The sequence below is a fragment of the Leucoraja erinacea genome, chromosome 5 (genome assembly GCF_028641065.1).
Source record: "Leucoraja erinacea ecotype New England chromosome 5, Leri_hhj_1, whole genome shotgun sequence".
NCBI lineage: Eukaryota > Metazoa > Chordata > Chondrichthyes > Rajiformes > Rajidae > Leucoraja > Leucoraja erinaceus.
In genome coordinates, this window is record NC_073381.1 from 92,111,175 (window position 1) to 92,124,415 (window position 13,241).

Genomic DNA, 13,241 nt, shown 5'->3' on the forward strand with positions numbered 1-13,241 from the left:
GAGAGAGAGAGAGAGAGAGAAAGCAAGAACGAAAAGGGAAAATAGAGAGCAAGAGAAAGGGATGGAGAGAAAGAGAGGGCGAGAGAGAGAGAGAGAGAGAGCTGCAGCTTCACACACAGCATGACAGGCAATAATGAGCCTATCCTTTCCCACAGCTCCATTTATTATTCATGGTGAGCGTATTAATGCTTTAATTATTCACCGCCACCTCATTCATCACATGCCGGCTGGAAATGATCCCGCAATAAATTCCTCAAGGAGCTCCACCCACCCTCTCACTGAGTGGCTACACATAGCCGCCCGTCCTTCGGCCCATCGCGTCAGTGCCAACCCTTTACTTACTGCCCATTCTACCGCCGTCCCATGTAGTTTAGCTTAGTTTAGTTCAGAGATACGGCATGGACACAGGACTTTCGGCCCACTGAGTCCCCGCTGACTATCGATAACCCGTTCACACTGGATTAGTTTAGTGTAGTTTGAGATACAAGATGGAAAAGGGCACTCAGCCAACCAAGGCTTCACTGACCATTAAACTCCCATTCACACAAGTTGAGTTGAGTTGAGAGATACGGGCCCTTCCCCATCGATCACCCGTTCACACTTGTCCCAAGTTCTCATCAGCTCGCTAAACACTAGGAGGCAATTAACGAGGCAATTAACGAGGTCAATGCATTTCGTTGTCTCTGTACTGTACACTGACAATGACAATTAAAATTGAAATTAAATTGAATCTGAATTAACCTTAACAAAAACCCACACGTCTTTGGGATGTGGGAAGAAACCTGAGCACCCGGTTTAAACCCACAGTGTCACAGGGAGAACGTGCAAACTCTACACAGACAGCATCCGAGATAGGATCGGACCCGGGTCTCTGGTGCCGTGTGGCAGCAGCTCCACCCGCTGCAGCACCGCAGCACTACCGGGACTGTACCTTTCTACACCTTTCCAATTCAAGTTCTCGTTTAAATGCCTCTTAAAGGTGGTTGGGGGGAGACCAGGTCAAAGTGCATAAAATGATGGGGGGGGGGGGGTGTCGATAGGGTAGACAGTCCGAGCCTTTTTCCCAGGGTGGAAATATCAATGGCTGAAGGACATGGCTTAAAGTGAGGGACAAAGAGAGTGCAGAGCAGGAACAGGCCCTTTGGCCCATAATGTCCATGCTGTACATGATGCCAAGTTAAACTCATCTTCTCTGCCTGTATATAATCCATATCCCTCCCTTCCCTGCATATCAGTGTGCCGATTTAAAAGCCTCCCATCAAAGTCTTCCATCACATCTGCCTCCACCACATGCTAGCAACTGCGTTCCAGGCACCCAAGAACCTGCCCCGCACATCTCCTTTAAACTTTGCCCCTCTCACCTTTAACCCATACCCTCTAGGCTTTGACATTTGCACCCTTGGAGAAAGGTGATGCCCCATCTAGCCTAGTCCCACCAGCCCACGTTTGGCCCCATATCCCTTGAAACATTTCATATCCATGTATCTGTCCAAATGTTCCGTTTAGTTTAGTCTAGAAATACTGTGCAGAAACAGGCCCTTCGGCCCATCGAGTCTGCGCTGACAAGAGATTCCCGTACACTAGCACTATCCTACACACTAGGGACAATTTACTCTTTTTACCGAAACCAATTAGCCTACAAACCTGTACGTCTTTGGAGTGTGGGAGGAAACCGGAGCGCCCGGAGAAAAATCCACGCAGGTCACAGGGAGAACGTGCAAACTCTGTACAGACAGCACCAGTAGTCAGGATCAAACCAAGGTCTCTGACGCTGGAAGGCAGCAACTCCACCAGTGCCATCTTCTGTTACAGTACCTGCCACAACTATCTTCTCTGGCAGCTCCCTCCATATGCCCACCATCCTCTATGTGAAAATGTTGCCCTTCAGGTTCCTATTGAACATTTCCCCTCTCACCTTAAACCTATGCCATTTGGTTATTGAGGGATACGGGCCATATGTGGGTAAATGGGAACAACTCAGATAGGGCACCTCTATTCTTTTCTTTCATTTAAGCTAATTGTTGAAACATTCTTTTCCGCAAATGAACTCATTGTAGGTATGAACTATCAGCGCCCCCTTGAGACAGCAGGGAGAACAGTGGAGCATCATTCTAAGCAGGAACTGCAGATGCTGGAAAATCGAAGGTAGACAAAAATGTTGGAGAAACTCAGCGGGTGAGGCAGCATCTATAGAGCGAAGGAAATAGGCAACGTTTCGGGTCGAGACCCTTCTTCTGCAGAAGGAAATAGGCAACGTTTCGGGTCGAGACCCTTCTTCTGAAGAAGGAAATAGGCAACGTTTCGGGTCGAGACCCTTCTTCTGAAGAAGGAAATAGGCAACGTTTCGGGTCGAGACCCTTCTTCTGAAGAAGGAAATAGGCAATGTTTCGGGTCGAGACCCTTCTTCTGAAGAAGGAAATAGGCAACGTTTCGGGTTGAGAGACTTCTTCTGCAGAAGGAAATAGGCAACGTTTCGGGACGAGACCCTTCTTCTGAAGAAGGAAATAGGCAACATTTGGGTCGAGACCCTTCTTCTGAAGAAGGAAATAGGCAACGTTTCGGGTCGAGACCCAAAGGGTCTCGACCCGAAACGTTGCCTATTTCCTTCGCTCCATAGATGCTGCCTCACCCGCTGAGTTTCTCCAGCATTTTTGCCTACTTATAATTCTAAGCACGAGGTATTAATTTGACTAATTGAGTGAGAGTATGGAAACAGGCTCTTCGGTCTACCAGCTCCACGCCAACCATCGATATCCCGTTCACACTAGTTCCATGTTATCCCATTTTCGCATCCACTCCCTATGCACCAGGAACAAGTTACAGAGGGCCAATTAACCATCTTTGGGATGTGGGAGGAAACCGGAGCACCCGGAAGAAACCGATATGGTCACAGGTTGGATGCAGAAGACATTGACCAAAATGCTCCCTGGGTTAGAAGGGATTAGCTATGAGGAGAGATTTTACAAACTTAAATTGTGTTCTCTGGAACGTCAGAGGCTGAAGAGAGAGCTGATAGCAGTAGATTAAACCTTTTTTCCCAGGATGGAAATATCAAATACCAGAGGACAGAACAAGAGGAGTTGGGTATAGGAGCAAAGAGGTCCTTCTGCAGTTGTGAGACCACGTCTGGAGTATTGTGCGCTGTTTTGGTCTCCTAATTTGAGGATGGACAGCCTTGCTATTGAGAGAGTGCAGTGTAGGTTCACGAGGTTAATCCCCGGGATGGCGGGACTGTCATATGTTGACTGAGCTGGTATTCACTGGAACTTGGAAGGATGAGAGTTGTGAATCTGTGGAATTCTCTGCCACAGAAGGCAGTGGAGGCCAATTCACTGGATGTTTTCAAGAGAGTTAGATATAGCTCTCAGGGCTAACGGAATGAAGCGATGTGGAGAAAAAGCAGGAACGGGGTACTGATTTTGGATGATCTGCCATGATCCTATTGATTGGTGGTGCTGGCTCAAAGCGCCGAATGGCCTACTCCTGCACCTATTTTCTATGTAAATACCACAAGGAAACAGGCCCTTCGGCCCAACTAAGTCCATGCTGTCTATTGATCACCTGTTCACACTAGCCGATGTTTTGGATCGGAACGGCCTGAAACACCATCTATCCGTGTTCACCAGAGATGCCTGACCCGCTGAATTACTCCAGCACTTTGTGTCTTCTTATTTAAACCAGCATCTGCAGTTCGTTATTATTACTTAAGTCAAGTGTGTTTGATTGTCATATGTGTGTGTCTAAGATCATGAGAGAAATAGATAGGATGATTGGTCTGAGTCTTTTACCCAGAGTAGGGGAATCAAGAACCAGAGAAAATAGTTTAAGATGAGGGGGGAAAGATTTAATAGGAACCTGAGGGACAACTGTTTTACACAAAGGGTGGTGGTTGGTATATGGAAAGAGCTGCCAGAGGAGGTAGTTGAGAGTGGTACAAACACAATATTTAAGGAACATTTGGACAGGTACATGGGTAGGCCAGGTTTAGAGGGATATGGGCCAAACGCAGGCAGGTATGACTAATGTAGATGGGGCATGTTGGTCGGTGTGGACAAGTTGGGCTGAAGGGCCTGTTTCCACACTGTATGACTGTATGTACCGACAGTGGAACAATTCATTCTTACTTTCAGCAGCACAGCAGGTTGGCAAACGCAGTCCTCAAAAAACACAAAAAAATCTATCAATAAAAAGGTTCTATATAGTGCAAAACAAACCTAAAGCCCAAAGTCACTGACTGTGGCTGGGAGCTGGCATGCATTTGATGTGCCGAATGACGCTGTATTAAGGAAGTAGGCAGTCTGGAGGATTGCTTGTGGCCTGGTCCAAGGTTAGACTCTGGGGAGGAGGAGTGGGAACAAGGAGGTGTGAGAGCGGACCATCTTCCTATCTTGTTGATGTCTCTGCAGCTGCTGGTCTTTGGGTCAGGGACAAGAGAGGGGCCTGATCAAAGGGAAGCTGCGGGAAGCGAGGGGGGGAATGACGGATCAAAGAGCAGGGAGCGCGGAGGCGGGAGAGCAAGAGAGAATGGGGCTGGAGAGGTGGCGGCTTGGTTAACAGGATTTGAGGCAGGATTGGGAAGACATGCAAATATTCTGACAGCCGTCGCCAGACTGCGATAGATCCCCTCGATGGAAGGAAGGTCAGAGCCGATGATGGACTGGGCAGTGTTTATTACTTTTTGTAGTCTTTTTTCCTCTCCAGGGCGCTCAAATTGCCGAACCAAGCCACGATGCAACCGGTCAGCATGCTCTCTACTGTGCACCTGTAGAATTTAGAGAGAGTCCTCCTTGATAAAGCGACTCTCCGTAATCTTCTTTGGCCCATATCCCTCCATTCTCCGCACATCCACATTGCAGTTCCATGTTCTCCCACTCTCACAACCCGCTCCCTACACACTGAAGGGCAATTTACAGAGTGGCATTAACCTACACACCCGCACGTCTTTGGGATGTGGGAGGAAACCGGAGCACGCGGTCGAAACCACGCGGTCAGAGGGAGATCGAGCAAACTCCACACACAGACAGCACCCGAGGTCAGGATCGAACCTGGATCTCTGGCGCTGTGAGGCAGCGGCTCTACCCGCTGCGCCACTGTGCTGCCACTATTCCGCCCCTGTTCCTCCAGCACTGTACTTTGCTCAAGATTCGAGCACCTGGTATCTCCCTGTATTTAGATCTAGAGGTAAGATTAAGGGAAGCTGGGCAGGTAAATTTGATCGGGATTATTTGGCAAACTCTAGCACTGCTTTTTGGCTTTTGGAATAATTCTCAGTCAGCGACCAAGATTTTCACATTCGCCATTGCCACAGACAGCTGTGGAGGCCATCATTGGGAAATAGGCAGTCTGAAGAAGGGTCTCGACCCGAAACATCGCCCATTCCTTCTCTCCAGAGATGCTGCCTGTCCCGCCGAACTACTCCAGCTTTTTGTGCCTACCGGGCATTTTTAAGGCACGGATTGACAGATGCTTTATTAGCGGTTATGGGGGGAAGGGATTGAGAGGGAGGGATAGATCTGCCGTGATTGAATGGCGGAATAGACTTGACGGGCTGAATGGCCTAATCCTGCTCCTATCACTTGACCGTATGTACCAACCAACGGACAGGACCTGTTACCATTCAGCCAAATAAAACCTGTGTGACTATGAGGTCTCCATCGTGGAAAGCCCAACTGCAGATTTGGTGGCATTTGAGGAACAAACCCGCTCTGTCCGAGTCATGGTTTCATGCTCTGATTGTCTTTTGGCTCCATCAAATTGGCTCAGTCAATACCTGAAGGAAATCCGAGGAAAATCACCTTGTTGTCCATCCGGGTCTTGATAGTAACGTCCGGTGGTTTGAGGACAGAGGACTCAGGGAAGGACACGGGGCAGTACAGTGGCGCAGCGGTAGAGTTGCTGCCTCACAGCACCAGAGACCCGGGTTCAATCCTGACTACGGGTGCTTGTCTGTACGGAGTTCGTACATCCTCCCTGTGACCGCATAGGTTTTCTCCGGGTGCTCCGGTTTCCTCCGAAGTTCACAATCCGAAGGCAAGCGGGTTTGTTATAAGGAAGTTTTATATGTGCTCTGACCATGTGACGTGTTCCCTGTTCAGAACCTACATCACACCGTTATATACTGCTCAATTGTGATCTAAGTATAAGAAAAAGAGTATGCAGAGGCTTAAGGTAGCATACAATGATGCAATGAGGTTGCTACTTCGTGTCCCTAGGTGGCATAGTGCCAGTCAATTGTTTGTGCCCACTAGAGTGCCAACCTGTGAGGCACTCTTAAGACAGCTGATGTTTAGTTTTATGTGTTGCCTGGACAAGTCAGAGAACCCCATAATTGAAGCCTTAGTCAGCCCTCTGAAAAGCTGCTATAGATTCACTTCTAGGCTAAGATGGCATTGGTGCAATAGCTTATATATATTTTAGTTGCAATTTGCAAATTGCAATATGCAATTTCTTAATGTATCTTTGTAATTCTTTGTACTGTTTGATGTGTATATGGACCTGTGTCTGAAATAAAGCTTTAATTTGTTGCTTAATTGGCTTTGGTACAATTGTAAATTGTCCCTAGTGTGTGTAGGATAGTGCTAGTGTGCTGGTCGGCCTGTTTCCGCGCTGTATCTCTAATCTTAACTAAACCAGCCAGCTACGTGAGGAAGTGCAGCGATGATATTGGAGCACCCTATCGTTGGAGACCTTGTATCTCTAAACTAAACCAGCCAGCTACGTGATGAAGTGCAGCGGGGAGGATGGAGCTCTCTATCCTTGGAGACCTTGGCAGTGAACACGGTGTCACCAACACTCCCACTGCGTTCTAAGTGCAACAATGTCTTTTGAAGAGTGCATTGCATAGAAGAAGGCAAACATCCTGCGTGCCAACAGTCCGTGCTCCTCATAGAATATGTGAGGGAGGAGGTTACGCACGAGAAGAACAGCTGGCCTCAATTCCTGTGTGGAAAGGAACCGCAGATGCTGGTGCACACTGAAGGTGGACTCAAAGTGCTGGAGTAACTCAGCGGGTCAGGCAGCATCTTTGGAGAAAAAGGATGGGCGACGTTTTGGGTCAGGACCCTGCTTCAGACTGAAAGTAGGGAGGAGGGAACTGGGGGTAATAAAGGGCCGGAACAAAGCAGGGCCGGCAACAGATGAGGAAGGAACATGCCTGGCCTCGAATCCTCCTCAGTGTAAATTCCCCATGGCCCTTAATCCCAGCCTTTCAAATATGTATCTTCCTCCATAGAACATAGAACTGTACAGCACAGGAACTGGTCCAGCAGCCCACAATGTCTGCGCTGAACATAATGCCAAGATAAACTGATCCTCTCTGCCTGCACGTGATCCATATCCCTCTAGGTGTCAGCTGATCTACATCGGTGAGACCAAGCGTCGGCTCGGCGATCGTTTCGCCGAACACCTCCGCTCGGTCCGCAATAACCAACCTGATCTCCCGGTGGCTCAGCACTTCAACTCCCCCTCCCATTCCGAATCCGACCTCTCTGTCCTGGGTCTCCTCCATTGCCAGAGTGAGCAACACCGGAAATTGGAGGAGCAGCACCTCATATTCCACTTGGGCAGTCTGCACCCTAGCGGCATGAACATTGACTTCTCCAATTTCCGGTAGTCCCTGCTTCCTCCTCTTCTTCCCAGCTCTCCCTCAACTCCTCTTCCTTTATCCTTTCTTCTCCGCCCCCACCCCCACCCTACATCAGTCTGAAGAACGGTTTCAGCCCGAAACGTTGCCTATTTCCTTCGCTCCATAGAAGCTGCTGCACGCGCTGAGTTTCACCAGCACTTTTGTCTACCTTCGATTTTCCAGCATCTGCAGTTCCTTCTTAAACAACCATATCCCTCCATTCCCTGCATATCCAAAAGCCTTGTTGATGCCACTATCCTGTCTGGGACATCTTGGCTGGGCTCAGACGAGTTAGGCCGTAGGGCCTGCTCCGTGCCTATGTGATTACTATATGACCCTAAATCGGCCCACTTGACTTATTCACCTATCTGTTTGCCCAGTGACAACAATCAGGCTTCTGCAGACCTTTTGGAATCGATGATACCCTGGAAGACAGAGTGGGTGGTGGTAAAGAAGCCAACTAGGTTTGTTTCTAGTCACGTGTGTTGAGGTACAGTGAAAAGCTTTTCTGTTGCGTGCTATCCAGTCAGCGGAAAGACTGGACGTGTTCACAATCAAGCCGTCGACATTGTACAGATACAGGATAAAGGGAATAACGTTTAGTGCAAGATAAAGTCCAGTAAAGTCCGATTAAAGATAGTCCAAGTGTCTCCAATGAGGTAGATGAAAGGTCAGAACCACTCTCCAGTTGGTGGGAAGATGGTTCAGTTGTCAGATAACAGCGGGAAGAAACTGTCCCTAAATCTGGAGGTGTGCATTTTGAGACTTCTGTACATCTTGCGTGATGGGGGTGGGGGGAATGAGGCTCGTATTACACAATTAATTGTGTCAATCCTGCTTTTTAGTGTTTATGACTCAACTCTGTCCACACATCATAACAATTTGCCGAGGGGGGGCCTCCAGAGGTCAGAGTTGACGGGACGCTAACGACCCTGGACACCTGACTCTTGTTTGAGTTACACTTAAAGCTCCTTCACCTTTGACCCCCACACCCACCCCCACCCAAAAGGGTACCGCAGCATCGTGAAAGGAGGTGTTTGTTCGATGGCCAGAAATGAAGGAATAATGAAGGAGCCGGGACTGGAAGTTTGGGAATAATCGGCGTGTCGCCGGAGTTGGAACAAAAGCAGGACATTAATCTTCGCGCGGTGTGGGGACTCAGTCGCTGCACTGTGAGGGGAAAATTGCAACACCCGCTGCAACAGATTTCCTGGAGGAAGGGTATTGTGCCTGCTTTAAGCAAACACAGCTTGCAGGACAGATGGTGTGATGGAGTGCCCAGTGGCGTCTGCATGGTGGTCCAATGCTGGTGGGGTTCCCAGCCAGGCAACCTCTCCCCATCAATCACCGTTAGGCAAACCTGTTGTGTAGCAACAGTGCTGAACACTGCTAGAAGGTCGTAAGGGATAGGAACAGAATTAGGCCATTCGGCCCATCAAGTCTACTCCCCCGCTCATTTAGATGAAGGAATCAAAAGTAACATTAGCAAATTTGCAGATGACACAATGCTGGGTGGCAGTGTGAACTGTGAGGAGGATGCTATGAGGATGCAGGGTTACTTGGACAGGTTGGGCGAGTGGGCAGATGCATGGCAGATGCAGTTTGATGTGGATAAATGTGAGGTCATCCACTTTGGTGGCAAGAAAGGGAAGGCAGGTTATTATCTGCTGTCAAGTTGGGAAAAGGGGAAGTACAACGAGATCTGGGGGTCCTTGTACATCAGTCACTGAGAGTACGCATGCAGGTTACAGCAGGCAGCGAAGAAAGCTAATGGCATGTTGGCCTTCATAACGAGAGGAGTTTAGTATAGCAGCAAAGAGGTCCATCTGCAGTTGTACAGGGCCCTAGTGAGATCACACCTGGAGTATTGTGTGATGTTTTGGTCTCCTAATTTTTAGGAAGGACATTCTTGCTATTGAGGGGAGTGCAGCGTAGGTTCGCAAGGTTAATTCCCGGGATGGCGGGACTGTCATATGCTGAGAGAATGGAGCGACTGACTGGGCTTGTATTCACTGGAATTTAGAAGGATGAGAGGGAATCCTTTAGAAACATTTAAAATTATTAAGGGAATAAACACACTAGATGCAGGAAACATGTTACCAATGTTGGGATGGTCCAGAACCAGGGGCCACAGTTTAAGAATAAGGGGAGGCCATTTAGAACTGAGAGGAGGAAAAACGTTTTCACACAGAGAGTTGTGAATTTGTGGAATTCTCTGCCTCAGAACGCAGTGGAGGCCGATTCACTGGAAGCATTCAAAAGAGAGTTAGATAGAGCTCTTAGAGCTAACAGAATCAAGGCATATGGGGAGAAGATAGGAATGGGAGACTGATTGTGGATGATCAGCTGTGATCACATTGAATGGCAGTGTTGGCTCGAGGGGCCGAATGGCCTACTCCTGCACCTATTGTCTATGTATCTATATATCAATCTCTCCCTCCTAACCCCATTCTTCTGTCTTCTCCCCATAACCCCTGACACCCATACTAATCAAGAATCTAACAATCTCCGTTTTTAAAATATCCATTGATTTGGCCTTCGCAACCTTCTGTGGCAATGAATTCTACAAATTCATCATCCTCTGACTAAAGAAATTCCTCCTTCCTGAAGGAACGTCCTTTAATTCTGAGGCTGTGACCTCTAGTCCTGGACTCTCCCACTGGTGGAAACATCCTCTCCACATCCACTCTGTCCAAGCCTTTCATTATTCGTTAAGTTTCAATGAGGTCCCCCCTCCCTCATCCTTCTAAACTCCAGTGAGTACCGGCCCAGTGCCGTCAGATGCCAGATCCATCACGGGTACCCGACCATCCCACCATCGAAGGGATCTGCAGGAGTCGCTGCCGCAGAAAGGCAGCCAGCATTGTGATCTTACAAATCGTACAGTCCATGGATGACTTGGGCCAAAGGGCCTGTTTTCATCCTGTATTACATGTGTTTTTTCTAAGCTGAATGATTGGAGGAAATCGATGCCAAAATCTTAGGGTTGCAGCATCATCGGAGGCCACACACCACCCTGGCCACGCTCTCATCTCGCTGCCACCATCGGGAACAGCTACAGGAGCCTGAGAACCATGACCTCCAGGTTCAGGAACAGCTTCTTCCCAGCAACCATCCGACTGTTGAACACTGCACAACACTAACCACTACCTCAGCAACTATGATCTAGCATGCACTTTGTGTTTGGTCGTTGGACCTTATCTTCCTATCAACTAGTGGTGATGCAGTTCATAGAAACATAGAAATTAGGTGCAGGAGTAGGCCATTCGGCCCTTCGAGCCTGCACCGTCATTCAATATGATCATGGCTGATCATCCAACTCAGTATCCCATACCTGCCTTCTCTCCATACCCCATGATCCCTTTAGCCACAAGGGCCACATCTAACTCCCTCTTAAATATAGCCAATGAACTGGCCTCAATTACCTTCCGTGGCAGAGAATTCCACAGATTCACCACTCTCTGTGTGAAAAATGTTTTTCTCATCTCGGTCCTAAAAGATTCCCCCTTATCCTTAAACTGTGACCCCTTGTTCTGGACTTCCCCAACATTGGTAACAATCTTCCTGCATCTAGCCTGTCCAACCCCTTAAGAATTTTGTAAGTTTCTATAAGATCCCCCCTCAATCTTCTAAATTCTAGCGAGTACAAGCCGAGTCCATCCAGTCTTTCTTCATATGAAAGTCCTGACATCCCAGGAATCAATCTGGTGAACCTTCTCTGTACTCCCTCTATGGCAAGAATGTCTTTCCTCAGATTAGGAGACCAAAACTGTACGCAATACTCCAGGTGTGGTCTCACCAAGACCCTGTACAACTGCAGTAGAACCTCCCTGCTCCTATACTCAAATCCTTTTGCTATGAAAGCTAACATACCGTTCGCCTTCTTCACTGCCTGCTGCACCTGCATGCCTACCTTCAATGACTGGTGTACCATGACACCCAGGTCTCGTTGCATCTCCCCTTTTCCTAGTCGGCCACCATTCAGATAACAGTCTACTTTCCTGTTCTTGCCACCAAAGTGGATAACCTCACTTTTATCCACTAACCACTACCTCAGCAACTATGATCTAATATTCACTAATACTAATTTGGTCGTTGGACCTTATCCTCCTATCAACCAGCGGTGGAGCAGTTCATAGAGTCACTGCCTCACAGTGTCAGAGACATGGGTTCAATCCTGATCTGTGGTGCCCTCTGTATGGACCCCATTCTGTCATCACCCCCGTATCCATTATTCCATATATAACCCCACTGAACCCCTGGATTACACCCCAGTCTGTAATCACTTCCAGGGATCCATTATTCTATATCTAAGACATCTGATGCATTAATTATATTCCCAGTAGAAATCATTCACTGGAACTCAACCTTCTCCAAACAAACCATCGCAGCCTCTTGATTTTGTTCCAACTGAAACCACGAGCAGTTATTGAAGAATTCAAGCCCTGACTAATCTCATGGACGAGATGAGTCCACGATCCTGAGGGGTGAGTATTGGAAACACTGGTAGACCACAGTGCTGGAGAAACTCAGCGGGTGCGGCAGCATCTATGGAGCGAAGGAAACAGGCAACGTTTCGGGCCAAAACCCTTCTAGGCAACATGGCAACAAACACAAGCTCCATAGATGCTGCTGCACCCGCTGAGTTTCTCCAGCACTTTTGTCTACCTTCGATTTTCCAGCATCTGCAGTTCCTTCTTGAACATTGGAAACACTGGCTGATCACAGGCAGGAGTGGATGACGGATAAATATGATGTGAGTCGAGGCTGCCCTGGACATACCCTTGGCCACCGCTAGACCTAGACACGAGACTAGTCTGAAGAAGGGTTTCGGCCCGAAACGTTGCCTATTTCCATCGCTCCATAGATGCTGCTGCACCCGCTGAGTTTCTCCAGCATTTTTGTGTACCTACGAGACTATTTAATGTGCGGGGATCGCTGGTCGGCGCGGACCCGGTGGGCCGAAGGGCCTGTTTCTGCGCTGTATCTCTAAACTAAACTAAACTAAACCAAACCAGACCTCCCTGGCGTGAGCTCCGAGAAAGAAACTTCTGTGGAAAGTTGCAGAGCTGAGCAACAAACACAATTATTGTCTCCAGTACCAGTCTGGGTTGTAGATGTGTGTGTGTGTGTGTGCATGTGGGAACAGTTCAGCTGTTGGTACATGGAAACATTTCCGTCACTCTGTGTCAACCGGTCAACAAGTTCAAATCCTCCTCCCGGAGACTTGTGGGAGTACAAAAGGTGGAGGCTTCTAAAACTAGAGGGCACAGGCTGGCGTTGAGAGGGGAGAGATTTAAGAGGGACCACAGGGGCAACACTTTCGCCCAAAGGGTAATCTGTATCTGGAACGAGCTGCCAGGGGAAAGGTTAGAAGTGGATGCAATTACGACTTTTAAATGAGAATTGTACAGATATATGGATGGGAAGGGTTTAGAGGGAAATGGGGAAAATGCAGCCAAATGGGACTAGCCCAGAATGCCAACGTAGACAGCAAGGACAAGGTGGTCTGATGAAGGGTCTCGACCCGAAATGTCGCCAATTCCTTCTCTCCATAGATGCTGCCTCACCCGCTCACCAGCATTTTGTATCTACCAGGTGGTCAGGAGAGCCTGTT